This window comes from Zonotrichia albicollis, chromosome 5, assembly GCF_047830755.1.
Source record: "Zonotrichia albicollis isolate bZonAlb1 chromosome 5, bZonAlb1.hap1, whole genome shotgun sequence".
In the NCBI taxonomy this organism is placed as follows: domain Eukaryota; kingdom Metazoa; phylum Chordata; class Aves; order Passeriformes; family Passerellidae; genus Zonotrichia; species Zonotrichia albicollis.
Genome location: NC_133823.1, coordinates 69,897,833 through 69,923,543, shown reverse-complemented (window position 1 = coordinate 69,923,543; position 25,711 = coordinate 69,897,833). Strand labels below are relative to the sequence as shown.

The window sequence follows — 25,711 nt, the reverse complement described above, 5'->3', positions numbered from 1 at the left end:
TAATAGCTTCTATACTCAACTAATCCTTTCTATTGTGTACTACACTAAAGCTCTAAACAAAGGAATACTGCTCATATGATTAATGAAATGCAAGATTTCTTTGCAATAAACCTTTTCCATGCTGCCCTCTGCTTTCTCTTGGAAGTCAGTTGCACTGAACAGATGGTGAGTGAGTCCATGATAAGGCTTTCATGACTCCTGTGTAAGTATTTAATCTCTTAAAGCAAACACGTTCCAGTGTAAATCCACAAGGCAATGCATAAATACACACAAACACACAAATATGTGTATGAACAATCACATATAAATACATGTAGAAATATGTATCAAATCCATTAGCAATGTTTTTGTATAATGTAATGGAGAAAAAGTCTTTAGAGTTCCACAGATATCCTTGCAAAATGTGCAAGTAGTTATTATAATGGCGAATGTTTTTTTTCTGGGATTTCTTTTGAATCATTCTTCAAATTCTTACTATAGACATTCAGGAACTTATTACATTTTATATGAAGGTCACCAAAAGAAGATAAAAGAAGTAATTTTTGCTTGGTTAATGTTTAAAGTATTTTTTACATTCCTTTTTAAATTTTTACATTTTTTAAAGAATTATGTAGGACTTTCTTACAAATATATCTGCTTTTTAATTCTCCATTACTATGATCTAATGGCATTTTTTGATAGAATAGATAGAATTGGTATTAAAATGAATATTTAAATTTAATCTGCAGCACTATTAAAGTAATAAATTTTAAGCAACATGAGAAGTTGGAACTGTCATGGCTATAGCTGAGCAAATAATTGGATGTATTAGTCACAAATTATTGTTTCAATACATCTTTGAGTGAGTCATTATGACAGCCTTGCTCTGTTCTTCTAAGAGCAATTAATAAAGCAGCTTCTATCCCCTTAAACAGGAGTGGAGAGAGAAATCAAGTCAAAAGCTATGAAAAAGCAACATTTACAATGTTTGGGCATGAAAAAGTAAAAGGTTCCCTCTTTTACTGACTGGCCTGTCTATGTTCATGATTGATACATTAAACCTGTTCACAGCCATTGTAGAAGTAGCCATTATTTATAGGGGTTTGATCCTACAAAGTCATTATTTTATACTTTATTGAAGATCCTTTAGTTCAAAATTGTCTTATAAAACTCTTTTAGGGACTCATAAAATAGCAGTAAAAACATTCCTCTCAGTACAATCTGCTAAACTGCAAAAAGCTTTAAAGTGAAAATAATTTGTAAGGTTTGGGTTGGGTGTCTTAGTGAAAAAAAAAAAACCCCAACAAGAAAACTTTCATGTATAGGGCTATGCCAGAACATTCTATTTTTGCAGGATGCAAGGCACCCAAAAGCTAATATGCATATGTGCTGTTCCTAACAATTTCAAGGAGATAATTCAAGACCTAATAACATAATTTAATATTGTCACAGACATTCCTAATCTCTTTTTCCCCTAGCTTATTACTTATTAGCATTTCACAAAATAAATTATACGCTATCTTTGCTCAGATTTTGGGCTGGTTGTTTGACAGTGTAATTCCACTATTCTCCTCTTCTTCTGTTCTTAAGGAAAAAAAAAAAAAGACATTTGCTGCCAAAGGATTTTCCTAATTCCTCCCTTTTCCACATAAATCCTTTCTTTACTTGTCTGAGAATTACTCTCAGTACAGGTTTACCTCTGAACAGGGACACTGATGATGATAGTAATAGAAAGAATAACGAGCAAAAGGCTAATGAGAGGAAGAATCACTACTGAGGGAGTATTCCACAGTTTGAAAATATTGTTCAGACGTTGAACTAATTTCATCTCTGGAATAAATTTTTCTTTTTCACTGTTATTACATCAGGGAGCTTTATCCCTGACGAGATATTTTTATGTCTTTGTTAATAAAGCTTGATGGCTCTCCTTACAGGTATCTCCAGTAGCTTCTCCTTTCCACAGCCATCAATCATCTCCAGCTCTATCTCCCCTTTTATTTACATTGGCAGGAACACTTGTTTTGTCATTTTGCAGTGTCACTTTGAATGTTGTGTTTTGGTTGGAAAGGAGCAAGCAGGAACAAAACCTTCAATTGCTTCATATTCTGCAAATTCCTATAAAGAACTTGCTTTTTTTTTTTTTTTTTTCTTGGCTCTCCCATACTGCTTGTTTCTTAAAGAGGAGGCAACAAGGGGGCAGAAAAGGGGCTGTTTTAGAGTTTTATGTGTGCTTTGAGACCTCCATAGTGCTGGAGCAAGCACAGCCTGCAAAGGACAGGGATGATGAAGGGGCTGGAGCATCTTTCCTGTGAGAGGCTGAGACCTGGAACTGATCAGCCTGGAGGAGAGAAGGCTCAAGGGATCTGATCAGTACCTAACGGAGCAAAGAAGACAGACCCAGAATCTTCTCTCTGGTGCCCAGTGGCAGCCAAGAGGCAATGGGCACAAACTGAAACATGGAAGGTTCCTTCTGAACATGAGAAAAATCTGTCCTGCAGTGAGGGCCATAGAACAGCGGCACAGATTTTCCAGTGAGCTGGTAGGGTCTCCATCCTTGGAGATATTCAAAACCCAGGTGGACAAGGTCCTCAGCAATCTGCTGTAGCTGGCTCTGCTTGAGCAAGAGACCAGACCAGACAACCTCAGCTACTCTGTGATTCTGACATTCTGTGGAAGCAAACACGTCACAGGCCACAAACGTGTTTTAGAAATGTCCCCATGAAGGTATTGGCTTTATCAGTTCTTCTCTGTGGTGATGGGATGGGAGCAGGTGTGGAAGTCACTTTTCCTGCCTGATCATGGCTTCTTGGTGGCTTCCTCACAGAGATAAGAAACTGAATCTCCACTCTGGAAGTCCTTCTACCCAGGATAAACTATCAGAGGAGATATTCCATTGATGCCAGCAATGCTACTGATGTGGTTAGAGCCCCAGCACACACAAAACATGTCCAGAAGATAAGATCTCTAAACAGCTTTTTCTTTGAGCCCTGTTGTTGGTTTTGGTGGTAGAAGCTCTGCACCATTCTGCATTCTCTGGAATGCAGAAATTACCATCTCATTTTGCTGCTTGGCAGCCATCAGATGGCTACAGCACCACCCCTCCAGGGAATCCAGCATCACTGTGAGCTTCTGTAACTTCAGCTCCTTGGAAGCCTTGAGTTTCAGGCCAGCTATAAATCTCCAGCCCAACAATCACCATCAGGTGTGGAAGAAACAGGAGAAGGTTTCAAAGGCTCTCTGGTGCCAGGGCATCCGGCACACTGCAAGGAAAGGAGAATTTGGAAAAGCTCTGGACTTCCTGCCATTATTTAAAGTAGGCATTCAACTGTCAAGCATGAGAGAAGTGAGGTATTGTAACAGCCAGCACTCTCACCTCCCAGGGGGAAGAATACTTCAGTGCTTCATTACATCTCCAGATAGACCATTAGCTGAGCCCCCACTAAAATACCTGCCCTGCTTAATTTAGCCCTTCAAGGAATCAAAACTGAAAACGATGCAAAATATTCTCTTTTTTAAAAAAAAGGAGAAAAAAAGGAGAAAAAAAAAAGGAGAAAAAAGGAGAAAAAAATAAAGTCCATTCATCTGTAAAATTGATTTTTTTCTCTCATTATTAAATAAAGAGTAATATAACATATAATATATAATTAATATATATAATATATAATATATAATATATAATATATAATATATAATATATAATATATAATATATAATATATAATTAATATATTATATAAATAAGGAGTAACATAAATTATGTTATATAATTTTGGGGATTCATTATAAATGACCTTCCATGAGAGCACTAGATGATTTCATGATCACTGGATGCCTGAGTAATGGCCAGAAGCAGTTACCACATCCTACCTACTGCAGCATTTGAGCACCTTCATGTGCTTCAAGTAAGATGTGGATCTGATATTTCATATACCTGAGAGATTCACATCTCAGCTACTGAGCTATATGATAAAGGAAGTAAAATATAGCCTAAGGAAATTCTGTACAATGTCAATCTGGGAAGAAGGAAGGCTTCTCCAGCCACAGTCCTCTGAGTGGTAGTAGCTCATCTTAAATATACTCTTAGGTTTAATTTAATTTGGGGTAGCAGGGAAAGCTGGATTGCAGGCTTTTTCAATATACCATAAGAACTATGTGTTAACAAAAGAATAGATTTGGTGTGCCAGCCAGGATCAGATAATGAATTATGGGCAAAACTAAATATAGTGTCCAAGTGCAATCCATTTTAGTTACTGGCTCATGAAGGAAGACTGGCTGGAGGCATGCAGAACTCCCCTTATCAGACCACTGGATCATTCTTGGTCTTGTGTGTCACCTCTGGGGACGATTTAGACAGAATAAAGACAGTGAAGTCAGTATTTAACCCATTTATCTTGTTATGCAGATGGATACAAATACCTCATTATGTTGCCACTCCTCTTAATTTCAATTGTCACCATATCTGGTCACTTCACAAAGTGTGGAAGCTAAACTAAAATGATGAAAGGACTTTTAACTAGCTTTTCTTAACCTAAAGATTTATTCTTTACAGAAAATTAATAACATGCAAGAAGAGTCATGCCAATTACCAACACAAATATGTCTTATTTTCCCCATACAGTTGCAAGCTCTAACAGAATTTCTTGCATGGAAAAATATGTCAGTTTATGTTCCAGAACAAGAAAAGAATTACAGATTCAGTCCATCTCCTTCAGAGATAATTGCTTTCCTATTGTAAAGGATTTTCAGAAACAAAAATGAATGCAAAGCTGTAAGTCAGGAAACTCCCCTTGAATAGGAAGAAGTCATCAGCTGCTATTTGAGAATTTAAACAACCCATCAGCTAGGTTGCTTTATTTGCAGTTTTTTCAACTTTCCTTCAGCCACTTGCTGCTAACAATCCTGCAAATGTTTGGCATATGTTTGACTCTTTTTGTTATTTTTTTAAGAAACTCCTCCACTGAAATAGTGCGGTTTGATGGTTTATGAATTATTCATATGTTAAATTGTGACACCTGTATTTAACTGCAAATCCCAAATTAATTGGAAAAACTCCACAACGCTGCTTGTTTTTCTGCTCCACTGCTTAGCAGTGATGTTAAACTAAATCAAAAGCTCCTTTAAAAGGATCAAGACCTGCTTCCAATATAAGAAAACAGGAGTAAAAGAAAAGCAGCCTGATAGCTGCATGACACTAAGAGTTAAAGCACTGTTAAACAGAATTAAAATCATGGACTCCTGTTCTCCAGGCAATCACACACGTGATATGTTTTTCTTTAAATGTGCCAGTAGTTCTATTGGCTTGCATCACTTAGAGGTACTGAAATGTTGTACACATGCTTGAGAGAAAGTCTTACTGAGCTTTTTCCTCAAGAATGTGCCCACCCATTTCTACACTTGCTCATGCATCACAATCTGGGCATTTCAGGGTTGGAGGCATTGCTAAAAACCCTCACTGCCAGCTGAAAGCAGTGAACACACTGCAAAACTTCAGTTCAGGGGCATCTGCTTTCAAAATGAACTTTTCTGCACAGAAGGCTACAGAAATGAGTATAGAATTTCCCAGATTTTTGTTCCACATGCATTTTTATTATTTATGGTCCTAATTTGTTGTGATGTTTAATGTTAATGCAAAGGTATTACTTTTTCTGTGCATAGTGGAATCATAAATATTTGTAGGTAACTTTATATAAATTAGACATCTTGTAGGTAGAGACTTACACTTTCTTAGGTCCAAATAGCACACGTGTCCTTCTCTATTATTTTTTTCATGGTAATGTGAAAATATTGGGCAATTGAACTGACTGAAACAATCTCAATCATGTCTCATTGAATGGCTGCCCACCTCTTCATGTGGAAATAAAAGCTTTTGTTAAAGTACAGATGAATTACTTTGCTTAAACCCTGAAAAAAAAAAAAAAAAAGGAGGATATTTTGGCTGTGCATTTGTTCATTAAATCCAGATGTACATTATTCACTGTCCATAGTTGGCTTTACCAATAAATCAAGCCTGAAAGATTTTGTTTTGCAAGATGGAGAGAGCAGAGTGCCCTTGCTTGTTTTGTTGCAGTTGTTGTTGTTTTTAATCACAGTTGATTTATTGGTTTTGTTTTGTTTTGTTTCTCATTTTCCCATTTAGGACCTCCTGGCAGCAATGGCACAGTATTGGACAGCCTTCAGAAGAGAAGTGTGTACCGAGAGCCGTGGCTGAAATGTCAGCAGCGTGCAGAACAGAACGTGCAGACCTCGTGCAAGGCAGAACTAAAAATAGGCCAAAACCAACCCTGTACACGGTTCAGCTGTTTTGTTAGCACCTACCTAGTAACTGAGGCAAAAATGTGCGTGTGTGTTCTTCAATGCACATGAAAAAGCAGCAGTTTTCCAGCCTGCCCACAGCTGCATTTAGTAGAAAACCCCAACAGCATCAACTGCTCACTGTTATCTTCTGTACAAGATGAGCTCTTCAGCAATTTTACATTTTTTCTAGCTTTTCTGTGAAGGGAACTCATCTATCCTGCTGTCCCACACAAGCCCCAAACACCATTAGCTATGCTGTCTGAGCCATTTGTCCACGGAAATACATGCTCATTTCTCTTTTCTAAATCTTTCTAAGGATGTAAGGAACACTTATCTCCTGAAAAGCGCTTAAGTGACTCTTACAGGGAATTTGCAGCCTTTGTGATAGCAAGATAGAATGCTCTGTGACAGCTAGCAGAACTGGATTTTGTGTCACTCTGCTGTAACCTATCTTGTCTTTTCAATGATAAGCTTTCTCAGAGGATGGAGTGGGTTTCTCACAGAGAAACACTCACACAAAGCCCCTTATGTTTACAGCATTTTTTACATGTACAGTAACATTCCACAAACATCATGTGGTTATATAGTATATATATTTCTTACCCAAGTTTATTAAATAAAAGCTGACATTTGAGATGCTTAGAAGGTATTATTCCTATTTTGAAACAGACAACAGTACTTTTCCTAATATACACATTTTTTATGACAACCACTTGTGCTATAACTGAATTATTTTCCAGAGCTAAAGTCATAATTTTATTGAAACCTTCTCCTTCCCTGGAAACTTAATTTTTCTGAACATTTTGTGATACTTTGGAGGTATTTATTTTCCTTCTCTTTGATTGCCCTTTCAGACAGACTGACAGCTTTTCACTCTCTTGCCTCTGTTATACTGGCCCCAGCAATTAATGGGTCAATTAATGAACTCTATATATATGGAAGACAATTACTATGACAACTGTTTCTATGCCCAATATTTCTCAGCTCCCAAGGCTTTTCCTTCACACATGCTGTTGAAAGAATATGTAAGTAAAATCTGAGCAAATGTGCTTTTTTTACCATTTTCCTTTGTTGAATGCCTTTATACTTCCAAACAAGCAATTCCATAGGATTAAATTGATTTTTTACCTGCAGCATTTGGCTGCAGAGCTGCCATGACACAATGCAATGCTCTGTCTCTGAAATTTGTCCTCGTACTCACCTGTAAAATCTTAGCAGCATCAGCAATGAGGGAGATCTGTGCAGATCCTGGATGTCCTTGCTTGAATCAGCCATGCCCTGCTCTTGCTGGAAAAAGCCAAAACCTGCCACCACATCGAGTGTTTCATGTCCAGAAGAGTTGAGGTTTTTCTGTTGGTGAGAAAGATGAGTAGTCAGTAACAGCGGTTCATGTTTCATCATTTTTAATGAGAAACATTAAAACTAAAGAGAACCTAAGAGGATAGAGATGCTTTAGACATAATTTAGGAGCTTTGGTATGGCATAAATTAGGGCACATTCAAATAGTCCAAAGATTAAAGCTTTAATCCAGAATTGCCAAAGGACCTGGCCTCACTCCTCTCCATGCCTTCCTGACAGGATGATGAACTTCCTAAGGAGAAAGAACTGGCCTGAAGGCAGCCTTACAAAACCCAAATCTTCCCAGAGAGTCCTCCCAAGGCTTCTGCACAGCCACTTTTACAAAGCCCATCTCACTTGGGATTAATGGTGAGAAAGGAAAAAATGGAAAAATAATGCTTTGCACTCAAGCAGCTGTGAGAGAAGTGAGCTAAGGCAACTAAACTGCAAGTACAACTTGCAGGAAGTGAGCAGCATGAATGCAGCCTGCATTTTTATTTTAAAAAATACAGCAAAACCCGACAAAACTTAAAAAAAATTATTGTAATCCAAGTCTACGGGAAATTAAGCATATTGCAAAAAGGAATAGAGTCTGCTTTGCATAAATTGGCTAAGAATGGAGATAGTAATAATAGGACAGAGATATTTTCTGGTGGAAAATTATTCAGCTTTATCTTTTCCTGAACACTTTGATTGAAAACAGTAAAAAAAAATAAAAGTGAGCATGTCAACTGACTGAAACAATTTGAAAACAACTACTTTTTCTGAGAACTATAACATACTTCTAATATGCTTTTATACTCCTGTATTTTAGGAATGTTTCACTGACTTCTCTACAAATAACAGGTGCTGACTACTCCTGCAGCTTATGGCAAATACTCAGACAGGTACAGCCATTAAGAATTTCCCAGGTTGTTCAAGGAGCACAGTTGCTATGTCAAACAAGAGTTACTGATTTCACTCTGTAGAAGTAAAAACATGTAGGCAGGGCAAAGAAAAGTGAGACTTGTTAGATATCATGCTTGACCCCATGATATCTTTTTTTTTTCCAGGGCTTTTGACATGTCACTGTTTATCACCCTACTTTATGCAGCAAGGAAACATATTTACAGCCTCCTGGCCCTTTGCATCATGTCTCTGAGCACAACATATAAATTTATGTGCATACCAGGAATCCCTGTGCATCTAGTGAAATCCACATGGAACTTTCCGTGCCCATATTCCATCACATTTTTACATGAGCACACGGCTTTTTAGAACAGATTTTGCTCATAATTTGGGGCCTTCCTTTTTCTGTAATCCAGCCAGATCAGATGCATTTTTCATCAATAGGGCCCTAAGACTTTACACTTGACTTTGGAAAAACAGCCAGCATCGGTGCCAATTTATGAACCGCGCAGTCATTGCCACGCAGTTTGTTGTGCTACACACATCCAAATACATAATTCTGGGAGAAAGCAGCATCCAGATCCAAAACTGGGCCTCTGTGGGCAGCAGGCTTTACTGTGCATGTGGCTGCACCAGTCCTGGGCACGTTGCTGTGGATAATTGATGGCTTAGGGCTGAGCTGTCAGTGTGCTGCAAGTGGGAATGCTGGGGCATTTCTTCACCCAAATAAGTAGTGGGTTATGATGCGTGCATGCCTTGGCCAAGTGCCTCAGTTTTAGTCATTTAGCACAAAAAACCCCTTCCTTTTTGTCTAAGGTTTCATTCAGCTGCCTTCTAGCTCCCTTTATGGTAACACATTCCCACCCATCAATGCCCAGCCTTAGGAGGAAAGCACGCTTCCATATCAGAATTTAATTTCAAATAGACCTTCATTTGCTGGAATTCAAAGATGGGGAAAATTAGAAATACTGGGAAATTGGGAATACTGCCAAGTGACTATCACTAATACCTTGAAATGTCATCATACCTTCCATCACAGGATCTTTGGATCTCATTAGGAACACCAACATTTATGATCAAGTGCATTACATGCTCACAAAACACTGATGGTCATCTTTAACGTTATGTAGGTACTGATACACCTTGAAGGAAACCCTGTCCTCTATAGTTTCAGAGTAACAGACAAATTTTCTTGCAGAAGAAACTCAAAATATGGAGAGTTAAGAAACAGACAGGAAATCCTTTGGCACAGCTAAGATAATTCCTACCGTGCAGTTACCTTATATTTCTTTCCTTGAAGCTAAACTGGTTTTTATAAATGAATTGTAATTGAATAGAGTTCAAAAGCTTTCTCCAGGGTTGATATCTTAGAGGCTGGTTTAAGCAGTGCCTGAGATTTTGGACACCATGCAATAATTAAACACATTGATGATAAATGAAGAGGATGGTCAATATCACCTGTTAGGTCTCCAGCTACTGGGGTTTGGAATTGGCCACCCTTCTGCAATTATTTTCTGACAAAACTGCTCAAATAAACCCTTCTCTCCTCTACATTTTGAAAAAAAAAGGGCTGAACTGCCACCTACCAAAGATGAAATTGTCAAATCATATAAGATTTGGGCACTACACATTAAAACTTGCTCCAACCTGTCAGTTTTTGAAAAGCAGCCCCAGAGGGACCATTCCCAGGAGGGAGAGTTATTATCCTGAATGTCCTTGGAACTGGTAGGGAGCCAGCCAGTGCTTATTGTGGAGATGATTTATTTCATGTACACTCCAGAACCTGCCGTCAGCAAGGCCAAAACCATTGACTTGTTTAATTCAACCTTTATTATCTGTTTATCATTATAAGCATTTACAAGACATACATCCTTGCAGCATCTGGACACACTTTGCAATTCCATGGACTGGAACTGCATCCCCTGGCACTGTTAATATCACTAAGAATTTGTTACATTCCCACATTGTTTCTATTGTCTTGTACACAGTCTGAAACCACTGGAAAGGGACTTTGTCACAGGGAGCTTAAAGTACAGACAAGCAAATTTTTCCAAGGGGTACAACAAGGCATTATGGAGTTTAGCTTTGGCTTTTTTTTCTCTTTTCCCTGACTTTTAGCATTAATAAAAACACAATTCAAACTAATGAATTTTCTCTGTGAAGATCAAGGCAAATAATAGACTCAGCCTTTGCATAAAGCTGAGAATGGAACAGTTTTTTTAATACTTACACAGCCCTGATTCCCTGAAAGAAAACCATATGTCAGGTATCAGGGGTATCTGTCTGTAATGTATATTCTTTTAGAGTAGACAAATCTGGATATATGAAACTAATGGGTATTTCACTTTACCTCCAGGAATTGCAGTTTATGTTTCTGAGTAACTCCTGAGTTACACATATTCCAAGAACTATGAAATTATACTGCCTGCAGCCATGGCAGTGTGGAGCTCTGAAATCAAGTGTCCAGTGTCCCTAGCTCACTAGGATCTAATTTCATTCTTTTATTGAGAAATTACATCAGGATTTCTACTATTTCCCAGTGAATACAGGGCATGCTCTATATATGAAGCATTTCAGAGTGTTGGTAGGGCTGATGGCAGGCTGGGAAGGCAAAGCCAAGATGCTGTTCTGTGGTAGAAAAGAAGTAAAAGAGAAGTGGCCAACTGTCAGATTTAAGATTTTAAGGCTGAAGTCAGGCAGTAGAGGTGAGGTAAAGTCTTTCTGAACATATTTTAAAACTTCTGTTGAAGCGAACAACTTTATTAGATTTCATTGTTTCGTGGTGCGTGAGGTCACTAGAACTTTTGGATGTGAGTATAAACTGATTCCTTTAAATTATGAGAATTATTTTTGCTTATACATTCGCCATTTTTTGACTAGATATCGTCCTGGACTACACATATTTGGACATTTACATCCCAGTAAAGCATTTGTACATTGCAATTTTAGAACCTCACATACAGCAGGATTTCACTGCTAAGGTTCACTTGCTGTCCTCAGAAAGCACTTCAATGTGCTCCCTTTAAATATATTGGTATTTCTCACAATTCCCTTCAAGCCAAAACAAACAGTATCTTTAGATTAAAAAGCAAAACAAAATTCAAACCTGCTGTGGTTTTCCTTAATTCACAAGAATCTAAAATAAGGATAGTGGAACTAAGCCAATCCATAGGATCTGCTTTTGTCCTGTGAAATTTCCAGCTAGTATCAAGAATTGCAAATGGAAAGCTGATATTCAAGACTGAAAGGTCCTGAAAGAGAAAACTAGCAATAAAGTGGAAAAGACAGGAATTATCTGCAAGAATACTGTGCCCAGATTTCCAGGAGCCTGTTCACAAGGAACAAAAATCTTGAAAGCAAATGACTTGAACCAGCCAAGGTCTCTGTGGATATCCAGCAGGGCTGGTGCGTCCACCATAATTAATGGTGTCTGTGCTGTGAAAGTAGGATAAAAATTTAAAAAAATATTAGAGATTTAGGGCTGTTGCTTCTGTTAGGTGCAGAAGAAGCTCTCACTTATCTCCTAAGGAAAACCAACTCTTAAACATCTATAGAAATATGTGGAGAGACATGAATTATCTCAACTGTTGTACTCCTTGTTAGTTACAGGACTTGGATTTTGGACTTGCTTTAAAAAATAGTAGCAAATAGCTGGTTTTTTCCTTATTTTCATTGTCACTTGAATAATTTGTAAAGGTGAGAAGATTGTCCCTATTAATACAGGTGTTTCTCAGGCCAGACACAGGCTGAACCTCTTCAAACCCTGATTAGGAAAAAAAAAAAAAAGATGTGCATCAGTCCTATAAAACTGATATGTACAACAGAAAATCTCAGGTGTGCTTAGGGCAAATCTTTTCAGTAATATGCACCTGAGAATAACAGGAAGAAAAGTGAAATGGATGGGAGAAGTCCAAGATATCATATTTTATTTATATTAAGAATAATTACATATAATATATATAGTAAAATGCAGATATAATAACTACACTATATAATATAATTCAATATAATATATAGTATGCATTATATATAATACATATTATATATTTTATACATCCATACATATATATACACACATACACATATACCAAGATTAACACATAACATCAACAGACACACAGGTACTCACACACAAACATTTACAAGCATGTTAGACTTTCAAAGCTGCAGTTAAATGAGCATTATTTTGAATAACTTAAGCAAAATTTCTGGATGCATTCTGCCTTCCAGAAGTCCAGCTGACTCTGGTATTTTGTTAGTGGGTAGTGACTGCAAGCAGGGGATTTGAATAAATATTTACTTATGTACAACTATATCATCTGCTGGATGATTGGTTATTTTTCTGGCAAAAGGGCCAAATAAATGGAAAGAATAAAATGCATGAATGAACGCATGGCTGCTCACTGTTTTGTTTTCCTTACAGTGTAAAAACAAGGCAGTGTCACAGAATTCCTCACCCACATCATGTCTATGTCCCACACTGATCTTACTGTTGCCAGTACTTTCCCAGTGTTAACATTTTCCTGAAAAATTGATTAAGCTGAAATAGCTCATTTCATATGTACATATTTACTTTTTTTTTTTTTTGTAATTACAATCTTTTCTTATAAAATGCTTTCTAAGAATTGGAGAAAATGTGTTGTTTATTGAAGCCATGCTTTGCTTATAGCATTTTGCAAGACTGCATATTACTCAGTGCACTCTTCTTTACTCCTTTTTTAAGGAGGTGCTGTAATCTGGGGAAGCAGCGTTGGCCCCATTTGAATCCTGTGTTGCCATGGCAAATTCACATTTTGATTCAATGGTATTGTAAATAATAACATGGAATTGTGTGCAAATCGCCAGGATGAAGGTTAAACAAACCTCCCAAATACCCTTAACTTGGGGCAAGATGCTTTTTTTCCTGTCAAGCCTCACAATTCCCAAGACCCTTCCTGTCCAGCATCCATGTGCACTTTTAATTACATTTTTATGCTGTAGGGTGTTCTGAACTTCTTGGCTCATGGACAGTTTCTGGATAAACCTCACAGGAAGATTCTTTGGCGTTTTTGAAGATGATTTTTATGAAGAGGCAGGTTCCAGACACCATCTAAACCAACTGGATACTTTCAGGTACTACCTAATATCTGAGCCCATAGTCAGCTCTCCCTGACACATGATATCGACGAGTGATGCAGGGTAGAAGAAAACCCTCCAAAAGCCATCAGCTCCAGTAAAACCTGAGCTGCCATCACCACAGCTAGCCTGACTCATCCCTGCATGGATTTATCAGTCTGGACAAGCACATGGCTGTTGGTCCTGCAGCACTGGAGGGGTCTTTGTCTCCCAAACTGAGAGGAGACTTGTGGTGTTTAAAAAAAAACATTAACAATAATAGAAGACACATCCCAGGGCATTCACTTGTTTGCTCTGCTGGTACCAAGGTCATCTTGTTTCAACACACATGTTTTCTTTGTTTCTTTGTCAATATTTAGCACTTATCAGGGAGAACAATCATGCTTTGCAGATAGTTGAGTCCAAAGAGTAATGAAAAGATGTCTATTGTTGCAGAGGAAACATAAATATACTCTGAAGAAAGAACAGATCATCCTGATCACTTTTGCCTGCAAGATAGCAGGGAAGAGGGCAAAAATTTAAGTGTGAAAAAGTTTTGGTCTGGATCTCCAGTGCATCCACCCCTATAGGATTTTGTGCTCTTTATGAATTGCTGCTTTTTTATTTAACAGCTGAAATTTATAAAGGGAGGAATTTTTTTTCTTAATACATAAAGGTATCAAGTTACCAATAGATCATAGGAATAAAACTGGCAAATCAAACAAAGGCAAAAATGATTCTAAATCAGCAGAAAAATGAATTAGCTTATCTAATTTTGAGATCACTTCATGCCCTTCTGTGCAGCAGAAGATTGAGACTGAGGGGCTCTTTTGAGGAGGCAATGCCACGAAGCACTAGGTTACACTCTTTGCTCTGCCTGCTTTTCTCTTTATCTCACTTTTTCTGTCTTTTGGGTTCCTCCTCCCAACAAGGACCTTTCCATGACAAGAGCAGCCTCCTGGGGGAAGCCAAAGCTTGACCTCCCACCTCCTCCCATCTGGCTCCATCCCAGCTGCCCTGAGATCCTGCTCCTGATCCACGGAGGCTCCCCAGGGTAAACAAACAATGCAGATATTGGCAGCAGAGCTGCAGAGAATGGTGGCAGCTCACAATTTCTGCCTTTTGAGAATGGTGCTATTTTTAGGCTTGTGTTTAAGGTGTGCTGGAGTTAATCATATTGATCCTCCACACATCTTCAATAATGTTTTGAAAGCTGCACTTCTAGAGGAATGGATTTTTAAATGAGAATTAAGCTGTTGTTTTATTGTCTTCCTACAGTTTTCATTTTCTCTCATTTTTTCTCTGCCAAAACTAGTCTGTATTATCAACGGAAGTAAAGGCAAAAATATAGTTTTTTTCAAATAAATGCAATTATTTTAATGGCTTGAAATCATTCCAATAATTTCAGATATCATATGGCATGTGATTTAGAACACTACAACTTCTCTTTGTTTAAAAAGAATTTGCATTTACGGTACTACTTAATGCAAACTGAAATAGGAGTTATTTTCAGCTATTGTTGCAACAAGAGTTTAAACCAAATTGTAGTCAATCTTGACAGTACAGATTCTCCTTCAGTCTGGATTTCCTCCTCAGTTTTTCCCAGAAACTTCTGTAGTTCTTCTGGTGGGCTGGTGGGTTTTTGGTTTTTTTGTTTTGTTTGTTTTTTTTTGTTTTTTTTTTTTTTGGTGGGGGGGTTGTTTTTTTTTTTCTTGTGGTTTTTTTTTTGGTTTTTTTTTTTTTTTGGTTGGTTGGGTTATTTGGGTTATTTGTTGTTGTTGTTTTATTTTGTTTTTTCTATTTTCCCTGTTGTTCCCAACACAACATCAGTTATACTTGAGGTGTTTCCCCAACAGAAATTACAAATTACCACTTCCTCTATCCCTCCTGCCCCATGATGTGATGACACAGATTTAGTTAAGGAAAGGATGAAAACTGATTTACTTAAAGAAAGGCGGAAAATTGTGTCTGATGAAAACTGTCTCTCATCCGAGAATCGCCTCAAGAAATAAGAATAAAAATATAGGTCTTTGCCAGCTCTACTGTCTTGGAGCAACCCTTGCTATGAAAGCTCACACCACTATTATTTCTGAAAAAAAATCAAATTCTTACTATTGTCAAGACCCTTCCTCAAATCTTACAGATATCCAGCCAACTGCCTTCTCTTTACTAACAATGGTGTTTAAATCTCTGCAGGTCTGACCACCTGCAGAAGCCACCAGCTGCTGAAATTGGGAAAAATAACAACAAGTAGACTACATTTCCCATGATTTAATTCCAAAAATCTTGCACATGTGCCTAATTTAAAGTGTGTGTGTATTCTCAGTGGAATCAATGGGGATAGGCAGATGACTAAAGGTAAGCAGATGTGTAACTTGGGGGATCCGGGTCTGAAATTAAGACAAGCTTCAAGAAGTGAAAACCACAACAGGAGAGGAAATCAAAGATGACAGGAGCAATAAACAGCAGTAATGTCATGAAGTCAACCTCAGACACATGTGTATCATGGCCATCATTACACTGTATTTCAAATTAGAAAAATTAAAATGACAATGTATTCCAAATCAAAAATCTCTTCTTAGAGTGGGATGCCTAGAGGCACAGGGGCTAAGTTGTAAGGACAGAGTCAAATGAGGAGAAAGCAGGTTTTTAGAAAAGCTGTTGAAAAATAACTCTTCAAAGATCATGCTCACTACAAAATACAGAAAAACAAATCAGAATTTTAGCAGCTCTGTAGCAAAGGTGTTATGAAAGTAAAGAGGAATTGTATGAGAGATGACCAAACCATAGGTGAACTTCTCAGCTCTCTCAGCACAGAAGTATCACACCCAAGAGTACTTCAAAACACACTTCACCCAAAAAAACCACAAAACACCCAAAAAACATCAAAACAAATACAGCAGTGTAAGACTGAGGATGAATATAATAAGAAATCGCCAAAATCTTTTCTTTCATTTTGATTGATTGGAAAATTCTTCCTTGCCACTCATCTAATTTGCAGTTTCAATCAACATAAAATATTATATCTGAAGGGAATATTAAAACAAAAAAAAGAAAACAAGGACTGACAATGTGGTTACAATATACCCTGACTCACAGCACCATTTTGGAGGATGACACTGGTCTGACTGCTTTATATAAACATTCCTGGTACCACGCTGGTGTTTCAGAGCTGATGCTGTACCTCCTGTTGATTTCTTTACAGCAAGAACTCCTCCTCTCAAATGTCCAATCTCCATACCTCTCTGCAGTCATTCCTTTGTTATTACACACATATTCAAGATCCAGGATGTAAACACTTAGATGTCAATATTCATTCTAATAATATTCTGACGGTATGAACTGTGGTTTTGACATCAGGCACCTGTTTAAAGTTATTTTTCTGATGGAGCACCTATGCTCTCAGGATTAAGATAGTGAGAATGACAGATGACCTCTCAAGGCCATGGGGTGACTGGTCTGTGGGTGGTATCTGCGGGTGGTCTGGAAGAGGAAGGAGATAGGAGCTCGGTAAGATTTTCAAAGGAAAAACGTTCAAAAGAGAATTTCTCAGCTCAAATTTATGATGCACATTACCTGTGTCTAGGAAGTTTTATGCTGACAGAGTCAGGGTGATTTCTCATGTCTGGCACTCAGTGGGAGCTCTCAGTGCAGCTCAGAATGGGGCTTTTGCTTAGATATTCATTTTGACATTCACTTCAGTCCAGAGATGGAGCTGAGTCACAGCTTTCGGAGTCACAGCCACATCAGAAAATCCCTACAGTTTGAGGGCATTTGGACTGATAGTTTTGGCTCAAATCATCGCTGATCTTCTTGTAAACAACTTGGCATCCTTCCTATTTGTACATACTCAGGGAATGATGTGAACTAGGAAAGAAAATAAGTAGGCTAAAATAATCCTTTCCCCCCTGTTGTGCCTATGAATGGATCTGAGTTGGCCAGAAAGGCAGATATCTGCCAGCACCAGCAGGGATGTTATTATCTTTGCATATGTTATTTCCTAAGAAAATCCCTGTTAAGGACCATTGTGGTGGTATGCAGAATTGCATTAGGATGCATTTTCCCTCTACCCATTGGCATCCATCTGACTTTTTAATTTCCTGGGTCTCTAAACCCTTCCTAGGGGAATGGTGTGACAGCCCTGAAGAGATTACCTTGAACTACATTCCATCTCATCAATATAGGACAGTGTTCATCCCAAAACAACGCTGCCAAGCAGGCCCCAGAGCAGTGCACCCATGAGCAGGACCCACATGATGAGATTGCTGCTGATAGCAAAGTTAACCAAAGCTGGAGGACTCAGGACTGTGCTTTCCATCTCCCTGTTTTATGTCCCTGTGTCGCCCCTGCCTTGCTTTTGTACAGACCTCCACTTGAAAAAAAAAAAAAGGGCAAGAAAAACAAAAAAGAGTCATGATCTGTGTGTTTTCTAAACTGCCTTATGTCTTAAATTTATCAGAGGACAGCAAATGGCCAACAGGTGAGAGGGAGGGAGGGAGGGAGTCAGTACCATCTATTTGTGTTTGTGCCTGTTTGTTCACATCTGTTCCCAAACTCCTGCACAAACCACAAGCAACTGCTGAAGGCTAGAGGAGGGGCAGCACAAAATTAGGGCACATGGAATCAAGATCAGTCCTTAATATGGGACAGAGCAGAAGAATACATCAAAACACAAGAAACAGCTTGAAAAAAAAAAAAAAGTCAATAATGGCAACTTTTTTTTTTTAAGAAAAAGCAGGATCCCAAAATAAAAACCACACCATTGGTGGTCACTAGTGCTGTGCTTAAGCTGTCATCTGTTGAATCTGGCAGTCTGCACGTCATTCAACAGATAAATGCCTTTAGCAGAGCCCTCAGGACAAGGAGAATGTACAGCACACACATTTAAACCAGACTGCTAGGGCTGGGGGAAACTCTGTTGGTGGCCACAGACACCGAAGAATCAGGTATAGGAAACTCTGAGTAAAGCAGATGAATGCTCAGAGGAAAAAAAATAATGAGAAGCAAACCTTTTTTCCCCCTTCTTATCCCACATTTCAGAAATCCAGACTAATTGCAGGGTAATGCAGCCACTCATAAATCTAAGAATACACACGGATTACGTCTGTGTGGCTAAAGTGGAAGTGGTCTTTCCTTTCAGGTAGCCACAGAGCCATACAATCTGCTTTGGGAAAGCAGGACATATTTTATCTTCTCTCATCCCAGTTGCTCCAAGGAACCACACACTGCCTACTCTGCAACCCATTAAACATGCCACAGCAAAGTGTTTTCCACTCTGTGCCATGTGGGAGCTTCAGCAGAGAAAAAAAAAAGTGGGACTTTTTTGCAGATTATTAAATGGGCTCAGAAATCCTGATCCTGTGCAAACACTAAAGAATACTCATAATATTTGAACTGGAAAACATGCTCATTTGCTGTAAGGCCTGTGGATTTCTTAAAAAAACAGAGGATCTTCTTTTCCAGTCATCCCCTCGAATGTGAAGCAGGATAATGAAGAAGAGATCTAAACTATTTTATTGTAGCATGCCTTCATAGGCTATTTACAGCCATTTCAGTTCATCCATTTATGTACACTTTGTCTCAGTTTTCAAGCAAAACCAAAGCTTTCTTGAGGGGGGTAGCTTCATCCAAGCTCTGTCTTCTGCTCCATTGTTCCTTAACCTACCCCATGGAAACGGGAATATTGCTGGAATCTCCTCTATTATCATCAGCACTGGCACAACAGTTTGAGGGTAGCAATTATGCCTGAGGCTTTTAGAGGGTATTTCTGGGGCACTGCAGCCCCTGGCACTCCAGAAGGAATGCTAAATTCTGGAAAAAGCCACCATGTGTGCTATTTTCTGTGTGATGCAATACAGATTGAACACCCTCTCTCCTGGGCATCTGCTGCCGTCGCTGAGCCAGTGCTCTCTGAGAATGTGATCCAGATTTATTGCTTTAGTCTCGCTCCTTTTCCTCCCCTCTCACCAGCCTACAACTGGGATTAGCATTTTCTGTGTTATCTGCTGAGTACACACGTGAGGGGACAAGAGAACAAACCTTTCTATAGCAAAAGGCAGAGGATCCTCTGCAGACCATTCATGTTCACAAGGTATTTTCCACCATATAATGTGGAAGCACGGTTGTTCAAATGTTACCTCTACAGAATTTTCCAGTTCCTTTTGTTTATTCCTAATCTACATCATCTGGGCCTCCTGTGCTTTTGGGTGAGCAGTTGGTTTGTAGTCCAGCACATGAATTATCTTCACATGCCAAAGAAAGCTTAGGAACTGCCCAGTATATTTCAAAACCTTGAAAAAGTAGGAGGTTGTATCTGGCAGCAGCAATAAGCATTAAACATTCTCAAAGAAATCTTTGTTTTTAAAGAGAGGTAACCCGTTTGGATCAAGAAAGACCAACATAAATCTTCTTTCAGGGCTTTAAGAATACCAAGAACTATTCTGAAATTAAATAAGCTTTTTTCTTTCTTCTTTTTCTTTCTCCTCTAAGTGTTTTGTTTGGAGGGGCTTTTTTCTGTATTTCCTTGGTCTCTGCACTGTTAAATTTTAACCTCTTAGGAAATAAAAGAACTCTCTGATTGCCATTTGGATTCTATGTGATCATTCTGCTCATCGTTTCTCCACTTCTGTTTCTCTCCATTCCTTGCTCTCCTTGCTGTACTGGAGGTTTGGATGCTGTGCTGGAAAGCTGAGCCCTACAGACCATAGACAGTGAGTGAATAGGAAATTCTCCTGCCCAAAGTGTTGATCCTCAACATATTTTGAGTAGCAATCTGCAGTTTTGTTGGCTGAATGAAGAGGAATGGTGAGGTAGGGAAGAGAAGCGTGAATTTGGAGATGGTGCCTCACATCTGCCTAAGAATCCAAAATCTATGGAATATTTTGAACTTCTGTGGTTGCGAGGCTCTGGAATGTGGTTGAAATAGTATGCAAATTGAAAAATAAAAATCCTGCTGAAACATTTGACTGAATGTACCTTTACTGAGCTGAGGTCAGCTGGGAATTTGCTTAAGGCCCGGAATGAAGTGAGGTTTCTGATGCAGATAGCCCACAGTGGAGCAACAATGTTCCATGGATTTTATGAGTTTCAATAACTCTGCTTTAATCAGAAAATTAGAAGTAACCAAGAAACCCCCCTAAGGCCCGATTTGTGACTCTATTAAACCAGTGTAGCACCAGAGCAATATCATGGTTTTCAATGGAGTTACGCTGGCATAAATTTGATGTCAGGAACGGGTAATCAAGCCCCAAGACAGCTGTGAATTATTTTCTTCCTATCTGACATGTTAATGCTCAAGTGAAACAACCACGGTGGGAATGAATCCCAAATGCTCTCAACCTGAAAGTTTTGATAGAGAGAGATGTGGTTTTAGTGCTGGTTTAATCACTCAGATACACAGAATATGTCTTAACAAAACCACCAGCTCAACGACCAGGCTGCCACAGTTCTTAATAAATTAACAACCTACATTTGCATACTGACATTAGTAAAGCTTCGTAGGGTATTACAATGGACAAATCCAAATATTTGTGTAAGATTGAGTGATGATTACTATTTCATTTTTTTCTCAACGCAAAGTTGAAATATTTACCCTATGGCACTAGGAATAATCTTGTAAACCATAATGGAAGCAAAGAACTTAGCACTGCTTTTTCTGTGCAATTTATCTGTAAGAAAATACCTAATTGCATTAAATTGAAGGACATTATGTTAATGAAAAACCATGAGAAGGAATGCACTTTACAGTGCAGTAAGATTTTAACTTAAGTGAGCCATTTTAGTTTTGCCCCACTTGTAAAATCACAATATTGTAATGTTCCGTAAATATTTGCAAAATTGCACAAAATCACTTAAAAATGGAAATCTGCTAAACAAGCAAAAAGAAAGCATCTGTAAGTAATCTAACATCTCAATGTAAAAATATTAATCAGGAGACAAATGTTGCCAAACATACACATAATTATTTTTGTTCATTAGACCCCAGTCTGATGAATCTCTATGAAACTCACAAATACATTTGAGATTCAATCCATTCTTGCACCACTTTTACATCAACAGAATCCTATTAATTGGAGGTCAGTGGAGACCTTCTGATGGTGTATGAAAGAGAGGAAATCAGGCACTTGGCTTACAGCTTTCCAGGCGAGACATAACCACTTATGATTTCAGTTTCTTAAGTAGAATGAATGCAAAAAAAAAAAAAAAAAAAAAAAAAAAAAAAAAAAAAAAAAAGTGCAATTTTTACTGCCAGGAATTGTACAACTCAAGCATGCAAAATGAAGCAATATAACATTTTAGTGCCAAAGTAAGTTCACTTAAAAATTCTGAAAAACTGTAGTTTGCCAACTCCATGTGTGCTGCACACAACCAGGCAGTAACGAGGGATAAACATAGGAAGGTAAATGGCCAGCTTCCTGTACAAATACTTGACTTCATCTTAAATATTAAGCTGAAATCCCCCTACAGCCTTAATTCAAAACTGAATCTATCACTTTTATGTCCTTACATGGGGGTTGTAGCATTTGTGCAACATTGGCATCACAAAAGGAGCTGAAGTCAGAACTGATTCTCCATGAGCATCAAGATGCCTTGGGCAGGTCCAAAGTGGTGGGATTTCCAGGATTTCTCTGCTCCATGCCACTACCAGAACAGCTCGAGTTCTTCTACCTACTTTAGGTCTGGATAATTATTTAGAGTCACATACATGTGCCAGTGCAAACTTTTCACATTTTTCCTAGAGCTGTCTAAAAGCCACTTGAGGCACCAAACGCCTTGCAGGTGACACACAATGTTCTGTTTCATGTCACATTTACTGACCCACACAGGTGAGTACATCACTGCTGAATTTTGGTGCTGTGCTCCCAGTTTAGTTTCACACATTCATTGGCCAGATAAGCTGCAATCTTTTCAAAATTCTGAGGAGGTAGTTGCTTACAGAGAAAGAAGAAAGGTCCATCAAACATCAAACTCATTTTACATCTGCATTCCTAACCACTCTCTTCAGAGCTAGGCAATGAACTCCCAGGAAGAAATGAAACAACACAGGTCAAGAAATGGAAGGAACAGGATTATGATTCCACTGAACAGATTATGCACAAGTACACAACCTTAAATGTTTTTTTCTAATCATGCATTTATGTGCAAAAATGGTCCAAAATAACTGGGAGGGCAGCATTTGAAGGAGAGAGAAATGAGAGCAGACTGAAAATTCTACCTTGCCTAATAATGAAATAAACCATTGATTCACGTGGAAATATATCTGGAAAAATTTCAGTTATAATACTACAGCAGAGAAACAATACCATTGCATCAACAGAAGAGATGCTAAAAAATGTTATCATCTGTTTCAAAAACCACTAAGGCTGCTTTGTTATGATGGTTATTTAGACTGTCTAACAGAGCTCTAGATCTTAAAAAAAGTTTTGCTCAATTAAGATATTTGTACTAAAAACAAATGATTAAACTGTACATTGTTTATCTTACTTTGATCAGCATAGACTGAGTGTTTCATTCTTGAAAGCAATGTTTACAATCTACTGTACCATCTCCTGGAGTGCAATCCCAGTGTGTCTTGCAGAATATGGCTTTTACTACAATTTTCAATGCCACAGGAAGTGATGTCTCCATCTAATTGTCACTAAGAAGATAATCTTCCAAATATCCATGTCTGTTTCTGTGTTAGTCATTGAGGCTGCTGGTTAAATTAATTACTTCCCCAGTTAAAACTTGAATGCATAACTATAAAAGGAAGTTATCCTAGTCTTTTTCAGAGCATTCTTCACGTCCTTTGTTCAGACAATATTTTTCAAAGAAAGCAGGGGAATCAAAGGCATTTGAATTTTCTTTTCCTTAATCACCTTCCAAATTCTACAGCTTGCCTGAGCTGTGTAGCCAGAATGATGCTGCTAAATTTTGCAGTACCCAATTCACCGTCACTATGGCTGGAGCACTGGAAACTCATGGCTGGTGAGAGGAAACCACAGTTCCCCTACTTTTTGTGCTTCAGTGTCCAAAAAGGAGAGAAATGTTCCTTTTACAGCCTTATGAGCTACTAAACACATAAGCTTTGATTAATGTATGTCTGCTCAGTGGTTCATGTTCTTGGACTGGATTGAGAAGAGTGACTGATCTCGTCAAGCCAGATACCTAAACTGGAAACAAAATATCCTTTAACAATTTCAATCCACAGGTTTCATTACAAAAAGATTTTTCAAGTTGTCCAGAAAACTCATGTTCTGTTCTCTGGAAGTCATTTCCCATGCTTCAGGATTGTTTATAGTAAATAAATCATGTGCTGGATTAACAGAAAACCCAAGTCAGGTTTTAGCTTGAGTCTTTAAGCTTGAGAGTTTACAAAGAGATTCAGCAAACATTTTCTTTTTTTTAATTCATTGCTATCCAAGACCAACTGAAAGAAATCTCCAGCAAAGACATGACGGGTAGTTTCATTTTGTCACATGATGAATACTCCCCAAAAGATGACTTAATCAATTATTCTAGATAAAACATCTGCTTCTCTTACTTCAGGTCTAATTCAGCAAGGGATGTTTCTTAACATCCTAATTGCAATTAACCTTGAATATGATTTTCAACATATCCACAGTATTACTTCAAAAATACAATGTCACAAACTCTTTTCTCACAGCACTATATGATGCATACATATGATGCTGAAAGAAATCTTTTTCTCAGTATCAACAGCTATTCCTCCCCAAGAGCTTTAATTCCTTGTCCAATAACAACACCAAGACCACTCATGAAGAACAATTTCATGAGTCCCCTGGTTCCAGGGTTTATTGAGCGCAGTTTAGCCGACCTGGCAGTAACTACTCATGAAAACAATATCTTTATGGCACATATAATTGTGATAACAATTACACCCCATTTCCAATTACACCCCAATTTCTTCCAATTTAGAAGGATCAGTTGCTTTTGGAATCTGGCAGCTCCTCATATTCCTGAGATTTTCAGTTGTTGAAGTTGCACAAGTTTGCTATAGCTTCATCACAAGAGCCATAAGAAAATACACTGGAAATAGTACATAATACGTGCTAGAAAATAAAATCTAACTGCATATAAACTTTATCTGCATCTATTTTGACTTTCATTTTTCAGCCATTAAAAAAATTTAATACGTTGAGGTATTGAAACTATTAACATCAGCCAGACTACTAAATCTAACTTCCATTCCACTCAATAGAATTGAAACACCACTTCTTCAAATTCCAAAACAAAGTCTAACGTAAACTATCATTTCTCATTCTATTTCCTGAAAATAATTACTTTTTCTTTTTTTTTATAGAGAAAGAGCAAGACATATTCTTCCCAGTGAAACGACAGGACTATAATTTCCTAGCAAATATAAGGGTTTTCCCACAATGCAATTTGTGCATAGCACAAAGCTTTATGAAAGACAGAGCTCTCCTGTTGTTTTGAAACACCATTTCTTTTGTGTTCCCAAAAGCCAAACCAGGAAAGTTTTCCCCCAGAATCCTGGATTAAGAGTCTCGCTCTTGAGTGCATAATTAACATTATTAATTATGTCTGAAAGCTGTGCTACCTAACCCAGAGTTGCCACTTTCAAAAGAGAGTACCAAAAATTTTAGCTCTGTGATATCATTGTCACAGCCAAAGCTATGAATTTTAAATCTCTAACTTGTTACTATTGTTCCCAAATCAGTAAAAGGATGGGAAAATCTAAAATGTAGCCTGACTTTACTAATTAGGGCACAATAAGAGCAAGCTATGGCATGTGATTTCTTTTCCCTCCTGTAGAAACTTCAATCTTGCCCTGACATCTAGAGCAATATCAAAGAGGCCAGCACAAACCCTTGCCCCTTCTGAGGTGTTGGGTGTGTCTCTGCTTGTCTCTGGGCTTCCATACAAATAATTTCCTCATATTTGGTGCACATTTAGACTGGAGAGTGTATTCATTGCAGTAGAGGGCAGTAGTATTCATTCACAAGTCACACAGAGCTGTGTACAGTACATATAAATACCAGTGCAGTTGTCAGACAATTTAGGCAAAGGGAGTGTGTTGAAGGAAAAGCAGTTCTTCTCTGGAAATTAATTTTATTTTTAATACTTTGATCAGAGAGCATAATGAACTCACATCACAC

General features: G+C 38.1%; 1 long non-coding RNA gene across 1 annotated transcript in view; it reads right to left on the bottom strand.

Annotated features, from left to right (window-relative positions):
* LOC113459101 (uncharacterized) overlaps nucleotides 1-25,711 on the bottom strand; it is a 102,301-nt gene that overhangs the window by 2,254 nt on the left and 74,336 nt on the right. The window contains exon 4 of the long non-coding RNA XR_012580303.1: nucleotides 7,474-7,622. This is a non-coding gene — a long non-coding RNA (uncharacterized LOC113459101). The remainder of the gene's footprint in view (nucleotides 1-7,473; nucleotides 7,623-25,711) is intronic.